Genomic DNA, 16,431 nt, shown 5'->3' on the forward strand with positions numbered 1-16,431 from the left:
ATAATTTATTGTGATGCAAAAGAGAAATACATTATATGCAGAGAGTTAAGGCTTTAGCATAATTGATCTGGAAGAGAAGAAGGAGCTTCTAGACGGAGAAGAGTATATTATATAATCCAAATAATTAAACTAATTTGTCAAATCGACTTCTCTACATATGTTGGCAGTGAATCCATAGTTGTGAGTATCATTTTCTGCATGGTCCAACCTGACACACTAATTTGACACTGGCCATTTCCACTGTTGTCATTTCTACCATCATCCCAATAACTTAAGCAAACAAGACATAAGAAGACTTGTCTCTCTGTGTGCCATTGGTGGTAGAAGTGCTAAGTATTTTCCAAATATAATCTGTCTTGGACACACCACTAGATCACATTTTCCAGCTTGCCTTGCAAAGAAAAGACACACATGGCCAAATTTTGGACAATAGCATGTGTGCAAAGATGATGTAATTTAATTCAGTTCTGAACTTTATAATAATCCCATGCACACCTCTTGTGCTTTTTTCCTGTCTTCTAGTTTAATAGAAAGGACTCTCTGTACACAGAGAAGACTAGAACTTAAGAAGAAAGGAGCCTTAATTCCCAAATAACTGATTAGAGCACAATGTGACTCTCCTTTTCCCAGAGACTACTTTTATTGACTGGTAATTGAGCAATATATTTCATTGTACTAAGTCACTGAGAATAGAGTTGTTTGTTATATAATTCAGCTTATTCTTACTATTCTTCAATTTTAGGATTTAGTCATTTTAATTTAAAATCCTGTCTATGTAGTCAGTTAGGAGTGAATACTTGCCATAATTATCTCACAGGCTATGTACTAAACAACGGTTAGTTGGTCAAATATTCAAAATTCAACTTGCTGTTTGAATATTGGATTTGTAAATATATAGCCATAGCCCTTGCACTCTGGGAGGTCACTGTAAAACCAAGAGTTTCCATATTAACACATGAAAGGGATATTAAACTTGGCGGAGTATCTGGATTCTTGTTTTTGTGTGGCATTTCTAAAGTTTGAGAGCAAACAATAAGCAGACACAGGACTGCTAATGGCTTTATCTCTTTCAAGAATGAGAACAACTGAAGAACAAGGTAAGAGAACTGCTGACACTATTGGTCAAGAAAATAAGTTCAACAAAGTATCTACCAACTTGACCAAGTGTTGATTTATGCAACAAACTTAAACAAAAAAGAAAGAAAAAAAAAAAAAGAGAGACTCAGAAAACAAAAAAAAAGTTGAGTTTTCTTATTGAATATATTGGTTGAAATTTTCTTGGAAGTTCATTAGGGCTGCAATTTGTAATGAAACATACCTAATGCAATTCCAACAATAAGTCTAAACTAGAATGATGACTACCAAAAAGTCTGGAAGAGCCAAAATATCAAGCTTTCTTTTCTTTTTCTTTCTTTCTTCTTCTTCTTCTTCTTTTTTTTTTTTTTTTTTGAGAGGTTTGTGGTATAGGGCATGTGTGATCACTGGAGAGACAGAGAGACAGAAAGCGAGAAATCATACCCCAAGAGAGATGACCATGCCACAATCCCTTCTCCTCCATTCTCCTCTTGGGATTTTGGGCATGCATGCACATGCAAAGTCCAGGATTCAAACCACAGTCATTTACATAGGTGTCCAGCAATGTAACATTACTGCTGGTTCCAATATCAAGTTTTCTTAAGTGAAATCAGAACTTGCTTACGGAAAAAAAAAAAAAGAGGAATAATCTCTAGTGTTATCAAACAAGTATCTTTTTTTTTTTATAAAGGAAAAGAGCATTAACAAGATGATTGTACAGTAAAAGTGAACTTACAAAGTAAGTGCCTGACTATTATAGCTGGAAAACTGCTATATAACTTGGTATAGTGAACAACTAGTGAATATTAGGTTATCCTGTAATATTCCAGCAAAAACAAAGAAAAACACTGACACATGCACCAAATATCAAAATAGAAACTGTTAAAAATGAAAGAGGCTATCAGAGGAAAGGGATTTTTAGTCTAGCAAAGCTCCAATTTAAATTATGTAATTATGGGGGCCAACAGGTGATGTGGTAGTTAAGGGTGCTGGACTCCCCCATGGCCGACCTCGGTTCCAGTCCTGAACCTGGTGGCTTCTTTTCTCACTTTCCTTCTCTCTCTCTCTTTCTCACTCTGTCCCTCTCTGGTCAAATTTAAATAAATGAAGTTAAATAAAATAATTTTAAAAATAAATAAATTATGTAATTATGATACATGTAATGAAGCCAAAGGCATACTGTGCTCACATCAATAACTAGGTGTGGTTTCTCAATCTGAGGGAAGAATGCGAGAGATCTATTTGTAAGAAGACACCTATATAAGCCTCGGACACACCCAGTTTCATGCTATTTTGCATAAAAACAGTGATGGCTCTGAAAAACCCAAGACTGATACACATTACTAAGTCATTAGAAAGTGTTAATTTGAGTATAACTTAGTGATTTCATCCAGTCACTTCAGTGAGGTAAGCTTTTGTCCGCACATGACTCATCCTTTTCTATCTGATATTTCATTATCTGAAAGTCTTAGCTTCCTGGAAATGGTAAGAAATGCAAACATTAAACCAAACCATTTCAAAACTATGATTTTCATTGAGATGTACATATACATAACAGATATTATATCCATTGCTATAAACATCTACCTAGTTTGATGACCTAAATAATTAAGATTCTCTAGTTAAAGAGAGAAACTGGTTAAAGAGGGACAATCTTAAACTAATAGTTTTCAAAGAGTGTGCACATTTTGAAGTAACCAAAGTACCAAATCTCTTTTAGGCATCAATATCTCTAGAAAAACATTTGAATAAAATCAGGGCCTATGAAGAATCTTTGGAAAGTTAATGTAAAATACATATTGTTAAAAAAGCATGAATTTTTAAAGTTTACAGAATGAGATACAAATTAGAGGTAATTAGCTGTATAATTCAGGGAAAATACAGACTTCATGGGTCACTTAAACTCAATATGATGACTTTGGAAGAAACCAAAAGAGACCAGTTCTGTAAAGATGTTAATTTTATTATTTGTTTTGTTAATAACAAAGGGACCTTTATATGAATATTTTTCTAGAAAACATTCCAATAATCTTTTATTAATACTTTAAAATTTTCTATAAAAAGAGCTTGTATTATTTATATTCCTCTTTTGAAAGAAAGAGCTTTATATAAGGTTTTAAATATATGAAATGAGAAAATTGTATTTTTATGTTCAAAGTCTACCTTATGAGGTACTTTAGGGTTTATAGAAAAGTGGAATTAATGTATGAGTTTAGTTCAGTCTAAAAATTTAAAAATTCATGCTTTTTTAATAATATGAATTTTACATTAACTTTTTGAAGACTCTTCATAGGCCCTGATTTTATTCATAAGTTTTTCTAGAAATATTGATGCCTAAAAGAGGATAAGAATGGGAAGAAAAATCTTAGAATGGGGAGAAAAATCAGATGAAACTTGCTAAAGGAATATGACATTGCTAAACAGCAAGTGTTTGCAATTTACATTCTGAAAATTCACAGTAAATTTACAAAAGCCTGCTGACTGTCCTCTCAAAGATCAATGTTACTATTTATGTTTAATATGTAATTACCCTGTATGTTCCTCTACTGCAGCAATAAGGGAGAGTTCCCTCTTGCCCATTCAGTTTCTTTTTTCTAGAGGTTTTTGCTATAGTGCGGGTGTGCTCGCCAGAAACACAGAGAGAGACAGAAACAGAAAGCGAGAAATCATCCCCCGGGGGGATGGCCAAGGCACAATCCCTTCTCCTCCATTCTCCTCTCAGGGTCTTGGGCATGCACGCACTGGCGCCAGCCACCGTGTCTGGGACTTGAACCGCAGTCAGCTACATGGGAGTTCAGTGACATAGCCATTACCTTTACAGCTGGTCACGCCATTCAGTTTCTTTAGGCAAGGTTAAATGTCCATATTCAAATATACTGAATAGCAAATACATTTTTAAAAAAGAAAAAAAAAATAGTGACTGCAGTAAGATATACAGCCTCAGCTAGGTGCTACTTTATAGTATGTTCATTCTATTCACTGAGTTTTATGCCTAAAGTCAGAAGTGTGTTCGTAAATATGTTTATGTCCATTGCACTTGATATTGAAAGTAGATTAGTTAAGATCTTTTATGAATCAATAAAAAGTGAAAAAAAGAAAGCATGGAAAGCAACTGTAGAGACCAGAAACGGTGTGGGAGGAGGGTGAGAAATGGCAGAGGTTGAGAGGGAGGTAATCAAGAGGGGGAAACCAAAATATATATGAAACAAGAAATGAAAATTTTTTTGTTGACAATAACACGTATGGTAATATCCTTGATTGAGCCAATATACAGTGTATTCTGGATGGGAAAACTCATTTTGTAAGCTGCGATGACATACAGTGAATGAATGTAAAATAAATTGAAAAAATAATAAAAAACAAATATACTGAACAGCAAATGCAGACATAAGCTGTATTAAAAGACAGCTTCCTCTGGGAGGGGAATGGATAGCTTGATAGCAATTGGGACTTCCAACTTATTTATATTTCTGTAACAACATCTAAAGACACCTTAAATTCTTATTCTTGATGTACTTCATAAAACGTTATTTAGTTAAAAGCAATAAAAAGATTGAGAATTTTATGTGATTTCTCTAAATAGTTAAACATTACTATATTAATACTATCTTACCACCAAATTGCTTAGTTTTAAGTGTTGGTTCCACAGTTTACTGTGTGGCCAAATTGCTTAATCTCTCTTTGCCTTAATTTTATTCTGTGTAAAACGAGGATAATAATCCCAACTATTTTGATGACTAAATGAGAAAATGCTTGGAAAACACTTTATACATAGAGTGACATATAATGAACATTTAATATATGTTAGTCACAAGCACTACAAATTCCTGACCAGATCAATTTGTTATTAGCCCATGAGCCCTCCATATAAACACTGATGAAGCTCTGAACCAAATGCAGAATTCATTCCACATCATTTTGTTTTAACAAGAAACTGCCTGCATAATGCATGGGCTCCATGCTCTTCTAAATTCATGATAGGGTCTTTGCCAGCCACTATTTCTTTTGTAGGACATTTCTTACCAAATGCTCATTATGTATGAAATAGCTTAAAGTTTAGACTTGATGGTCCTTATTGTGTATCTTTCTGGAGAGGTTTTCGCTATAGGGCGCGTGCGCTCGCCAGAAAGACAGAGAGAGACATTGAGACAGAAAGCGAGACATCCCCCCCCAGAGGGGATGGTCACGCCGCAATCCCTTCTCCTCCATTCTCCTCTCGGGATCTTGGGCATGCACGCACACGCGCCCGGCGTGAGTTTTAAGCCACCGGGTCCGGGATGCGAACCACGGTCGACTACGTGGGAGTCCAGCGACATAGCCATTACGCTAACTGCTGGTTCCCAAGAACACTGTCTTTTCTTCGCTTTGCTAAATAAGATGTGGAAGTCAATTTCTTGTTATGTTGAAAGAATTATCTTTCAGCCCAGCCACAGTGGTGCTGACTGCTAAGAAGCTGTGCTCCATAAGCCAGGAACAAATGGAAGGCAAAGGTTTGATTTCTAGTCTAACTTAATGCTCGCAATGGCATGCACTTGTAACCCTGGCAATGCCGGAGGCTGATGCAGAAACAACACAAGCTTGAGACTAGCCTGGGCAACACAGAGAAACCATGTCTATAAAAAATCTGGTCATGGTGGGATGCATCTGTAGTTGTAAATGGGAGGTGTAGGCAGGAGGATGGCAACAGAGTACAAACTTGTCCAAAATTATAAAAAAAAAAAAAAAGGTTATTTTCCTCTGGAGCATCTTTACTTCTCACTCTCTCTCACTTATTTTATATTTTGCTCAAATTATCCTTCTCAGGGAATCCTTTCCAATTCTTTCCAAATACCCCTGCTTAAAATAGAAACATCTGCTCTTTTCCCCAACCCCCAACTATCTAATCCCTACCTTTCCTTTTCTTATTCATTTTTATCCATAGAATTTATAATGTTCAGATGTCTTTGTTTTGTTTATATTTCCTTTCACTTACTTATTTTTGCTATTTTCTACTAAAAAAATAAAATCCAGGTAAGTTGGGATATTTTGTCTATCTCACCCCTTGCTCTATTGTAAAGGTCAAGGAGAGCATTTGGCATGTAGTAGGTTTTCAAATATTTGATGCATGAACAAGTGTAACTTTTGTCTTTTCTTCTCTCTCTCTCATCTTCTCTCTCTTATCTAAGACTTACTATATTAGTCAGATGTTCTCATTTCTTGTGCCTCAGTTCTATGCGAAACGAAGAGCATGGCTTTATAATCCAATATTTTCTGAAGGCTAAGGCATTTCTAAGTTGATTTCTAAGGATAACAGGAGCCACCCCATTAGAAATCTTGGGTGCCTTTATCTCACCAGTGGAATGCCATTCCTTCTGGTTAGAGCTTTAACTATTCCATACCCCATCATGTCATCCACCCAGACTTTGTATAAAGCCTCAGTAGAACAATAGCAACTGTGTTTAAGTGTAGGCATGATTTAAATTTTATGATGTGTCTTGGAAAACTAGCATTACTAAATTCTGTGCGTGTACTAGGAAGGGCATACTGAGGAAATAGAACTTCCCACGGTATATATTAATTTTCATTGAACTATCAAGCTACAGTATTTTATTAAAAGAAATCTTTACTTTTTAATGCATTTCCCAAGCTTCCTCTGCAATGGGCAACAACATTGCCCAACTAAATAAATCAGCTATGGAAATTTCAAAATCTCTCTTTAGCTTATATTGCATGGGGCGTGTACTCCAAATGGATTAAACAGACATCAACATTAACCTGCTTGACAGAGATCAAATTCCTGCCTGAGAAAGCAGATGGTAATGATCTGAACAGCGCTGAATCTGCACGTGATGGGCGCTCCAGATTGTTTCCCTGTCTACATGCTTTCTCTTCTCCTTTTCCAACTCCTCTCCTTCCTCCTCCTCTCCTTCTTTTTCTAAAATTTTCCAAGAGAAAATATGGACTTTTCCTTAAAAATAGACTTTTCTATAGAATCTTTGAAATTTAGAGCTAAATCAGCCCTAGAGACTCTGTAAGTCAGTAATGAGAATGCAGATCCATCAACATTCATTGATTTATTCCATGGGTATCTGTTGTTTGCTCAATATGTTGTAGACCTAGGAGCTGGGACACAAGGGATGCTTGCTAAAGACAATAGACAATGATTGGAGCTTTACAGTAGAAGCTAAGATGGGAATGTTACTCTCTCTCAGAATGGACTTTTATCTGCAAACAAAAGAAGAAACCTCATTTTAAAGGTAAACAGAGATATCGTGCTGAAAAAAATACAAGAAAACTTATTTGTGGACATAATGTCTCATCCCAGTAGAGCACATAGGAAAATCCAGAGTTATTAAAAGTTTGAAAGATGTGAAAATGTGGAAAAAGTTAACAAAGTTATCAAGACGATTTCCAGATTGATGTGAACCCTATCTGACTTCCAGACATGACGTAATCAAGTACTTCTGCTATAAATAATGAATTGTCTAAGTTTCCCAAGAGAATCCTATGTGGCTAGTCCTGTAGTTTTGAGAAAGCTGGAAGTATTATGGTCTCCTGGGGCAGCTATTAAATATAAACTCAGAGATTAGGTATTAATATAAAAACCATTGCAATGATTATTTTTAAAAAATGCAACAGTTAGTATGTATAAAGTCTCTAATAGTCAAGTCAAAATAATGTTAAAGAAAATTTCTCTTTCAGTAATGGTTAGTACAAATTCATAGTCATAAGAGAGAATATTTTAATATTTTAGACATTTAAAAATAAATTAAAATCCTTAGTAGGACTAATTAGGACTGTCGAAAACTATCTTGAATTATTTGCATTTGTTAGACTCTGCTATGCTGTCTTGCATCTCAGTGGTTTTCATATCACTGTCGTTCTGCCCACAGGCTGCATTTCCTCTTCAATTTGCTCTCCTATTTGAGTACTACTTGTTAGGCCCTAGAACAGAGGCTACCCTTCCTTTCAGTGTGCTCCCTTTTTAAATGCTTCTCTAGCAATACATTTGCAACCATCACATTAGATGCCATAATTCCTTGTCTACTTTCGTCTCTCCTGTTTAACTACGAACTTCCTAAATGCGACAACTGTGTTTACTCATCACTAAAATCCCTGAGGCCTCACCAATTTCCTGGCATACCCTTGAAGCCCAATAAATAGTTCTTGAATGTTGATTGTTACTCAATGAAGATAAAAGAAGCCAGGATTATCATGAATTTAGTGTTTACTTTATGTTCTTACTTTAAATCCCATAACCTAATCTTTGTTTTATTCTCTAATAGATTGTAATAATAAGGCCTCTAGTGTTTCATAGTTAATTATGATATTTACTTTTGGTTTAAAGTAGATTTCCTTTGCATATTAAGGAAAGGCCCTCTTATTTCCTAGTTTTCAGAATGTTTATTAGAAAATAAGGGAAAGCATTGCTGTCATAAGTTGTTCATATTTCTCATGTCAAAGTGTTAAAAATTTAGTCTTTTGGTATGCCTTTATTTTATTCATATACATGCTTGATTCATGTCCAATTAATTGTATTACAGAGTCTGTTTGCAGAGAATTAGGTTGTTTTGCTGCTACATTTTACTTTCTTTGCTGACCATAAAAGGACATGTTAAATTTTCTGTCATATTAGAAAATAAGATAAAAAATTACTATTATTTTTCAGATATCTGAGGTGCCATAGCTCATTATTGTTATGGCTGTCTTTATATTTCAGAGTTTCTTCTTTACCATTTGAATTACTAAATGTGGAATATGTGCACACTATTATATCCTTCCTCAGAGTCTTAAACATTGTTTTGGATTTTTATTATTCTTTTAGATAGTGTCTAGTTGTATCACAATTCTCTTGCCTCAGCTTCCAATGCAGTTTAGCCTATAGGTGTATGTCACTGAGCCTGGCTTTTGGGGGTAGGCTTGGAATTGAACCTGGGCCTCCCAGATAGCCTCAGCCTGCTAAATAGCAGCACCAAAATACTGCTGGTGGTAGCATGTGATACCACAACCGGAACTCAAATTTTAGAACTGGAATTGCTTCACTCATTTGTGGAATATGGTGTCGTGGAAGTAACATGCATGCAACAGACACCCCTTAGTTCATCCCTAGTTCTTTTCCTAATTAGAGGACACTTACAACTGATATTTTATTCACTTCTGCATTATATGAATGTTTTATAAGAACATATTAATAATCAGAAAACAATGACATTGATTTAAAATTAAAAAAATTAAGTTGCCTAGGTAAATAGACTAAAATAATTTGATGATTATCTCTTTGGTTTGTTAGCCCACGATAATGGTTAAGCAGAGTCAGGGAGCAAGTCTCTGCATAAAAGTAATCATAAGAGACAAATTGCAGTTTTCAACATTATTTACATGTTCTTTTTTCATAACCTAGTTCTATTGTCTGCTGTTCATGAACAAACTGCTAGGGATTTCAACATCATGATTAGTTGATAACAACAATGAACTTTTCTCAATTTCCATTGCTTATTAATTACATCAGTTACTAATACACTTGAGGAATTATGAAGTCTGATAACTGGCAAAAATAAGTGAAGCTGTATGTAGATTGTGTGAGAGCAGGGAATCACTGAGCATTATCTTTTTTTTTCCCAAATAAACTGAGCATTATTCAGTGATATAAACTCATACATGAACAGATTACAGTAATTACCTCTGCTTGATAATGTCCATATTTTATGTTATATTAAATATAATTTTATCTATCAATATCTTTTTTTCTAAATACATACAAAATAATGACCAATTCATAGAGGCATTGCTAATGAAATGCTCCAAGATGTTGTCTTTCTTCCTAAAAGAAGCTGAAAATGTGCTTAAATTTGTAGTTTTTTTTTTTTTTTTTTTGGGGGGGGGTTTTTGGTCCTAGGGCAACTCCATTGGTAATAAGGAACAGGAAAAAATTAAGTTGCCTAGGTAAATAGACTAAAATAATTTGATGATTATCTCTTTGGTTTGTTAGCCCACGATAATGGTTAAGCAGAGTCAGGGAGCAAGTCTCTGCATAAAAGTAATCATAAGAGACAAATTGCAGTTTTCAACATTATTTACATGTTCTTTTTTCATAACCTAGTTCTATTGTCTGCTGTTCATGAACAAACTGCTAGGGATTTCAACATCATGATTAGTTGATAACAACAATGAACTTTTCTCAATTTCCATTGCTTATTAATTACATCAGTTACTAATACACTTGAGGAATTATGAAGTCTGATAACTGGCAAAAATAAGTGAAGCTGTATGTAGATTGTGTGAGAGCAGGGAATCACTGAGCATTATCTTTTTTTTCCCAAATAAACTGAGCATTATTCAGTGATATAAACTCATACATGAACAGATTACAGTAATTACCTCTGCTTGATAATGTCCATATTTTATGTTATATTAAATATAATTTTATCTATCAATATCTTTTTTTCTAAATACATACAAAATAATGACCAATTCATAGAGGCATTGCTAATGAAATGCTCCAAGATGTTGTCTTTCTTCCTAAAAGAAGCTGAAAATGTGCTTAAAATTTTGTTTTTTTTTTTTTTTTTTTGGGGGGAGGTTTTTTGCTACAGGGCACATGCACTCGTCAGAGAGACAGAGAGACAGAAAGTGAGAAATCGCCCTCCAGGGGGGATGGCCACACTGCAGCTCCTTCTCTTCCATTCTCTTCTTGGGATCTTGGTCACACACGCACATGTGCCTGACGTGAGTTTAAGCCACCAGATCAAGGACTCGAACCGCGGTCAACTACATGGGAATTCAGTGACATAGCCATTACGCTATCTGCTGGTCCCTTAAATTTGTAGATTTTACAAACTAAATTTGTGGAGGGCAAGCAGGAACATGTGTGCTTTAACAGTCTATGGTGTCACATTCCTGAATCGGTGTGGTGTTCATGAAATCTATACAAAGGCTATGAGATGCAGAAACCCACACATGAGTAAGCAGCCTCTGTTTTACCTCACAGTATCTGAGATGTATCCTTTCTTGATCCAATATTCTCCCTAACTAATATAAATATGATCTAAACATAAGGCATAAGAACCAGCATATTGTACAACAAAATAGTCTTCAAAGATTTAGTGAGAATGTTGATCTAAAACATCCATTTTTCAGATAAAGAATATGAGGGCCAGCAAATGACTTAGCAGTTAAGGTCGACCAAATTTGGAGTCCCAGACCTGGAAGCTTGAAAGTCAGCCGGGATGTTTGGGGGAATGGGCCCAAAGTCCTGAGAGGAGAATGGAGGAGAAGGGATTGCAGCATGGCCACGTCTCTGGCGAGTGATTTCTCACTTTCTGTCTCTCTCTGTGTCTCTAGCAAGTACATGCACCCTCTCCAAAGAAAAAATAAAAAGAAGAATGTGAAGTCTATAATGATTAAGTGGTACTTAAGGGGTTATGTAGCCAATGTCAGAACTGGACTCAAACACAGATCACTTGATTCCTGGGAAGGGACACTCTCCATGGTACCACATCATAGCCACTAGAAGAGACCACTAAGAGACTCTTCCATAGTACCTGAATTCTTCAGAATGTTCTAAGGTAAAGGTATGAAAAGTCAGAACTTAAGAGTATTTTTTAATTACTTTTTTCAGAGTATCTTTTAATAACTGCAGCTATCACCTTTGAAAATAAGGTATGCTTGACTATAATTCTGTTTGGTATATTTTAGGTTTGTGTATTGCCCATAGTGTCACCTCCATAACAACTTAAAGTGACCTTTTGAATTTTTTTGAAAATATGTCTCCAGGCAGAAAAAAATGATTTCTGATCTCTAGAGTCAGCCTTAGAAGAACAGATTTTCATTATAATAGTCCTACGAAAAGTGCCATGTGTTAATTTTATTTTCAATTTTTTTTATTATTCTTACATTAAATCACTATACATTATTTAGATTGTGAAGAGACTTTACCCAGCATGATATACATCTCAGTCCAGCCTATTTGAGACTATTATACACATCCTCATCAACAGATAATAAACCTTATCTGTGTCCTACAATTGTCTTACCTCTATTTCTCCCCCAAATTTCCCTTCCTATGCTCTTCCTCTCTCACACTCTCTTTCCACTTTGTCTCTAGTGTCCACTACAATTTTTAATACTTTTATGTTCTCCAGTCTTTCAGTCTCTACCATTGAGTGTGGGCAGTCAATATATATTAAGTGGAGACATACAACGTCTCTGTTTCATACCCTGACCTGCTTCACTCAGCAACAAATCTTCCATATTCGTCCACTTTCTATCAAATTCCAGGGCCTTGTTGTTTTTTATGGCTGAATAATATTCCATGGGGGTATATGTGCCACAATTTTTCAATCCATTCATCTGTTTATGGACATTTGGGTTGGTTCCATGTCTTAGCAATCAAGAATTAGTTGCAATGAAAAATAGTTGTGCAAGTGCTTTTCCAACTGAGTGCTCTCCTGTTCTTTGGGTGGACACCCAGGAGTGGAATTGCTGGATCATATGGTAGTTCTATTAGAAAATCTTTAAGGAACCTCCATATGGTTCTCCACCGTGGCTGGACCAATTTACATTCCTACCAACAGTGTAGGAGTGTTCCCCTTTCACCACATCCCCTCCAGCACCTTTCATTATTTGTTTTTTTAATCGTTGCTATTCTGATTGGGGTTGGGTGGTATCTCATTGTGGTTTTGATCTGCATCTCCCTTACAATGAGGGATGTTGAGCATTTCTTCATATGCTTTGCGGCTGCTCCCGTGTCTTCTTTAGAGAGTTGTTTATTCAGCTCATTTTCCCATCTTTTAATTGGGTTAATCATTTTCTTCCAGGTAAGCTGCTTGAGTTCTCTGTGTATTCTGGTTATCAGTTCCTGATCTGAGGCAGTTAACAAAAATTATCTCCCATTCTGAGGGTTGTTGATTCACACTAATTACATTGTCCCTTGCTGTGCAGAAACTTCTTAATCTGATGTAATCCCACCTATTTGGGGGATGATTGCCTGTGCTTTGGGGGCCTTGCTTAAGAAGTCTTTGCCTATCCCAGTGTCTCCCAGCGTTTCCCCAGTCTTTTCCACCAGTAATTTTATAGATTGTGGTCTTCAGTTTAGATCTTAGGTGTAGATCTTTGGTCCACTTTGAGTTGATTTTTGTTAATGGTGACAGGGGTTCAGATTTATCTTTCTGCACATGGATACTCAGTTTTTCTAACACCATTAGCTAAAGAGGTTTCTCTTTGTCAAGGATCGACTGGTACTCTTTGTCAAGGATGAATTCACTGTACATTTTGGGGTTTATTTCTGGAGTCTCTACTCTGTTCCATTACGGTCTTTATGTCTATTTTTTGTGCCAATACCATGCTGTTTTGATTATCACAGCTTTGTAATATATTTTTGGGTCAGAAAGTGAGATGCCACCTACTCCAGTCTTCTGATGTGCAGGGTGGCTTTAGCAAAACGGAGTCTTTTATGGTTCCAGACAAATTTCATGATTGTCTTTTCTAAATTTGTGAAGAATATCTCTTATAACTTTATAGGGATTGCATTAAACATATATATTAATTTGAGTAGAATTGCCATTTTTATTATATTGATTCTGCCAATCCATAAACATGAGATGTCCTTCCACTTTTTAGTGTCCTTTTCAATTTCACAAAACACTCTGCTGACATAAATGATCTGGTTTCAAGAATCTTTTAAATGATACAGTCTTTTGATATTATACCACTCAGAACACAAAGCCAGGAATAGGAAAATAAAAAAAAAAAAACCTGCTGTGTAAACCTAACAATATATTTTCTCTATGTGAATCACCCACCAGTTTCCTTACTTCTGAAAAGAACTAAGTGATACAGTTTTAGTGGTAGAGAGAACTATATTTAAAATAATACAGAATATGTATATTTGGGTTGCTTTTACATTATTATAATAATCCTTACTTTAGTAACAAAACAACCACTTATAATTAAGTCTTATGACTCAAATTATGTGGATACTCTAGTTAGTCATATAAAAATTCTGTAGATGCCATACATAAACGCTACCATATTTAGGAAACATTAATATGTACAGGTCAGTTTGTTAAATGAAAAAAAAAAGAGGGAAAATCTGTACAACTGTCACAAATTTATTTTTTAAAAGCTTATCCATTTATTTATTTCATGAGTGAGACAGAGAGATAATACCCCAATAGGGTCCCAATGCCACAAACCACTCCTGGCTTCAGTCATCCCCAAATACTGGCACATACATGCCTCATGTACTCAGGGAGGTCCCCAGATATGAACTCAGAACTTTACCACGTGTGCCAGCCTCATGGAGTGCCATGCGGTACAACTGTGCTCTCATCCAGCCAACTTACACAACCTCACATAACAATAGCTCTGTTACAAAGCCGTTTGACCAAGCTTTCCAGTGAGGCAAGTTGAGATGTCACAGAGAGGTTGGAGAAGTATAGCGATTGAATGTTTAAAAAAATTGAGAATAAATAATAATAATAATAATAAGAAGAAAAAGTAAAAATTATTAAACTGGTGAGATATGGAGGAAAATGAGAACTGCAGAAATATGTAAAGAGAAATCGAATTACTTGTGACAGGGAAGACAAGTCTAGAGGATAATTTAATAACTGAATTCATGTAGTATGTTCTCTCTGGAGGTATGGTAACAGAGCACATATGAAGTACAGAATTATTTCCAGACTCTTTTTTTATATTCAAACATTTTTCTCATTTAACTCAGCTTATGCCTTGCACCACTAGAAAGAAAGCAGGCTTGAGTGTATTTTGCTTTGGAAGAATGACACAAACTTTATGTGGCTCATTCAAATTAAATTTCTCCACTGTTTCTAATCAACATTTTAGTGATTCTTACTTTATGGTAGAGTCTACCAATGCATTTAATGTGAGCAATATTCTTTAAGCCAGTGTGTAATGTATTGTCTATGGAAGCACCTTGCCTTTCAAGCTGCTTTCTTGCATTTTGAGTGAGTCTTCCAATTTTCTATTTAATGTCAGAAGGTAAAGAACCTTGGTATCCTAGTAACAGGTGGGTTTTTATTTTTCATGCATCAGTCCTTAGAGGTTCCCTTTGGAATATCGCCCATAGTGTTGAACAAAGCTAAGTCTGATTGCGTAGAAGAACAGCAGGAAGGAAAATAAAGAGAGTATCTTTGTGTCTGTCTGTATGTGTATGTGTGCGTGTGTGTGTGTGTGTGTGTGTGTGTGTGTGTATGTGTGTGTGTAAGAGAGAGAGAATTTTCGTGTTTCAAGGAAGGGGAACTGAGCATCAATAGCTTTGTTTCTATTAAAAATGCTATGATTTTTCAGATAGATGCTAGACTCAGACTTTCTAATGTATTTTGTGAGACAGATAAAGTTCCAGAGTGGCTGTACAAAGCTGTCACTCCTTCTTGTGTTTATTTCTAATCATTGCATAGATGCTTCCTCAAATACTGTGCTGGAGGTTTGACAAATGCCTCTATTGTTTGAGATCCAGTTTCACAAAAAGGAGCAGTCTAAAAATTTTAGTTGTCCTTTTTTTTTCATAGTCTTCACTATCTTGCCTCCAGATACAACTATATTTAAAAGTTTTAAAAAATAATTTGCTATACTTTAACTTCTTGAGAAGTTAAACTTTAGAAATTCTTATGAAATGTCTTCTTTATGAAAATTGCTTTGTAATGTATTTTTTATTTGTTTTTCTTTACAGAGTTTACCTTCTTCAGTGTTGCTATTTCAGAAATATGCGATCTCTGATTTTTTTCAAATTTAGAAGGCATATCGAAATATTTCCAGTGTCCAACAACAATTTATTCTGTAATTGGTGGAGCAAAGTGAATCCGTATGGATTATTTATATAACATCGTAATCATACCAACTTTAAAGCAAGGAGTAGTTACAAGGTAATAGCTATCCTTCTATGTCTCTGAGGCTAAGAAAGTTTGTATAGTATTTTGTTTTTCATACTATATGCTTTAGTTTTTCAGAAATGTTTCATATCTGGATATGAGACACCTATGTGTCATTTACATGGTGACCTGTGCAATTTGTTTGAGAGATAGTTTTTATAAACTAAAAGAAAGAAGAGGGGCCAGGCAGTGGTACAGTGGTAATGCAATTGAACCTTTGCAAGTCCGGCCCTGGGTTTGTGTACTGGGACCTCCCTGAGCATGACACGTACATGTGCATGCCCATGAGATGGCCTGCTAAGACTGGGAGTGGGTCCTGGCAGGCAGACCCTTTTCAGAGGTGCCTGTCTCTCTGTTCTTACCTCTCTATGTCTCTCCCTGTCTCATGGAAGACATAAATAACCTTAAAAATGTATTTTTTCTCTTTAAAAAAAAGAAAGGAGAAAACTGTAACTCACAGTTGAACGTTCCAGCCACATGACACAAT

The sequence above is a fragment of the Tupaia chinensis genome, unplaced genomic scaffold (assembly GCF_000334495.1).
Source record: "Tupaia chinensis unplaced genomic scaffold, TupChi_1.0 Scaffold150006_1, whole genome shotgun sequence".
NCBI classification, from domain to species: domain Eukaryota; kingdom Metazoa; phylum Chordata; class Mammalia; order Scandentia; family Tupaiidae; genus Tupaia; species Tupaia belangeri.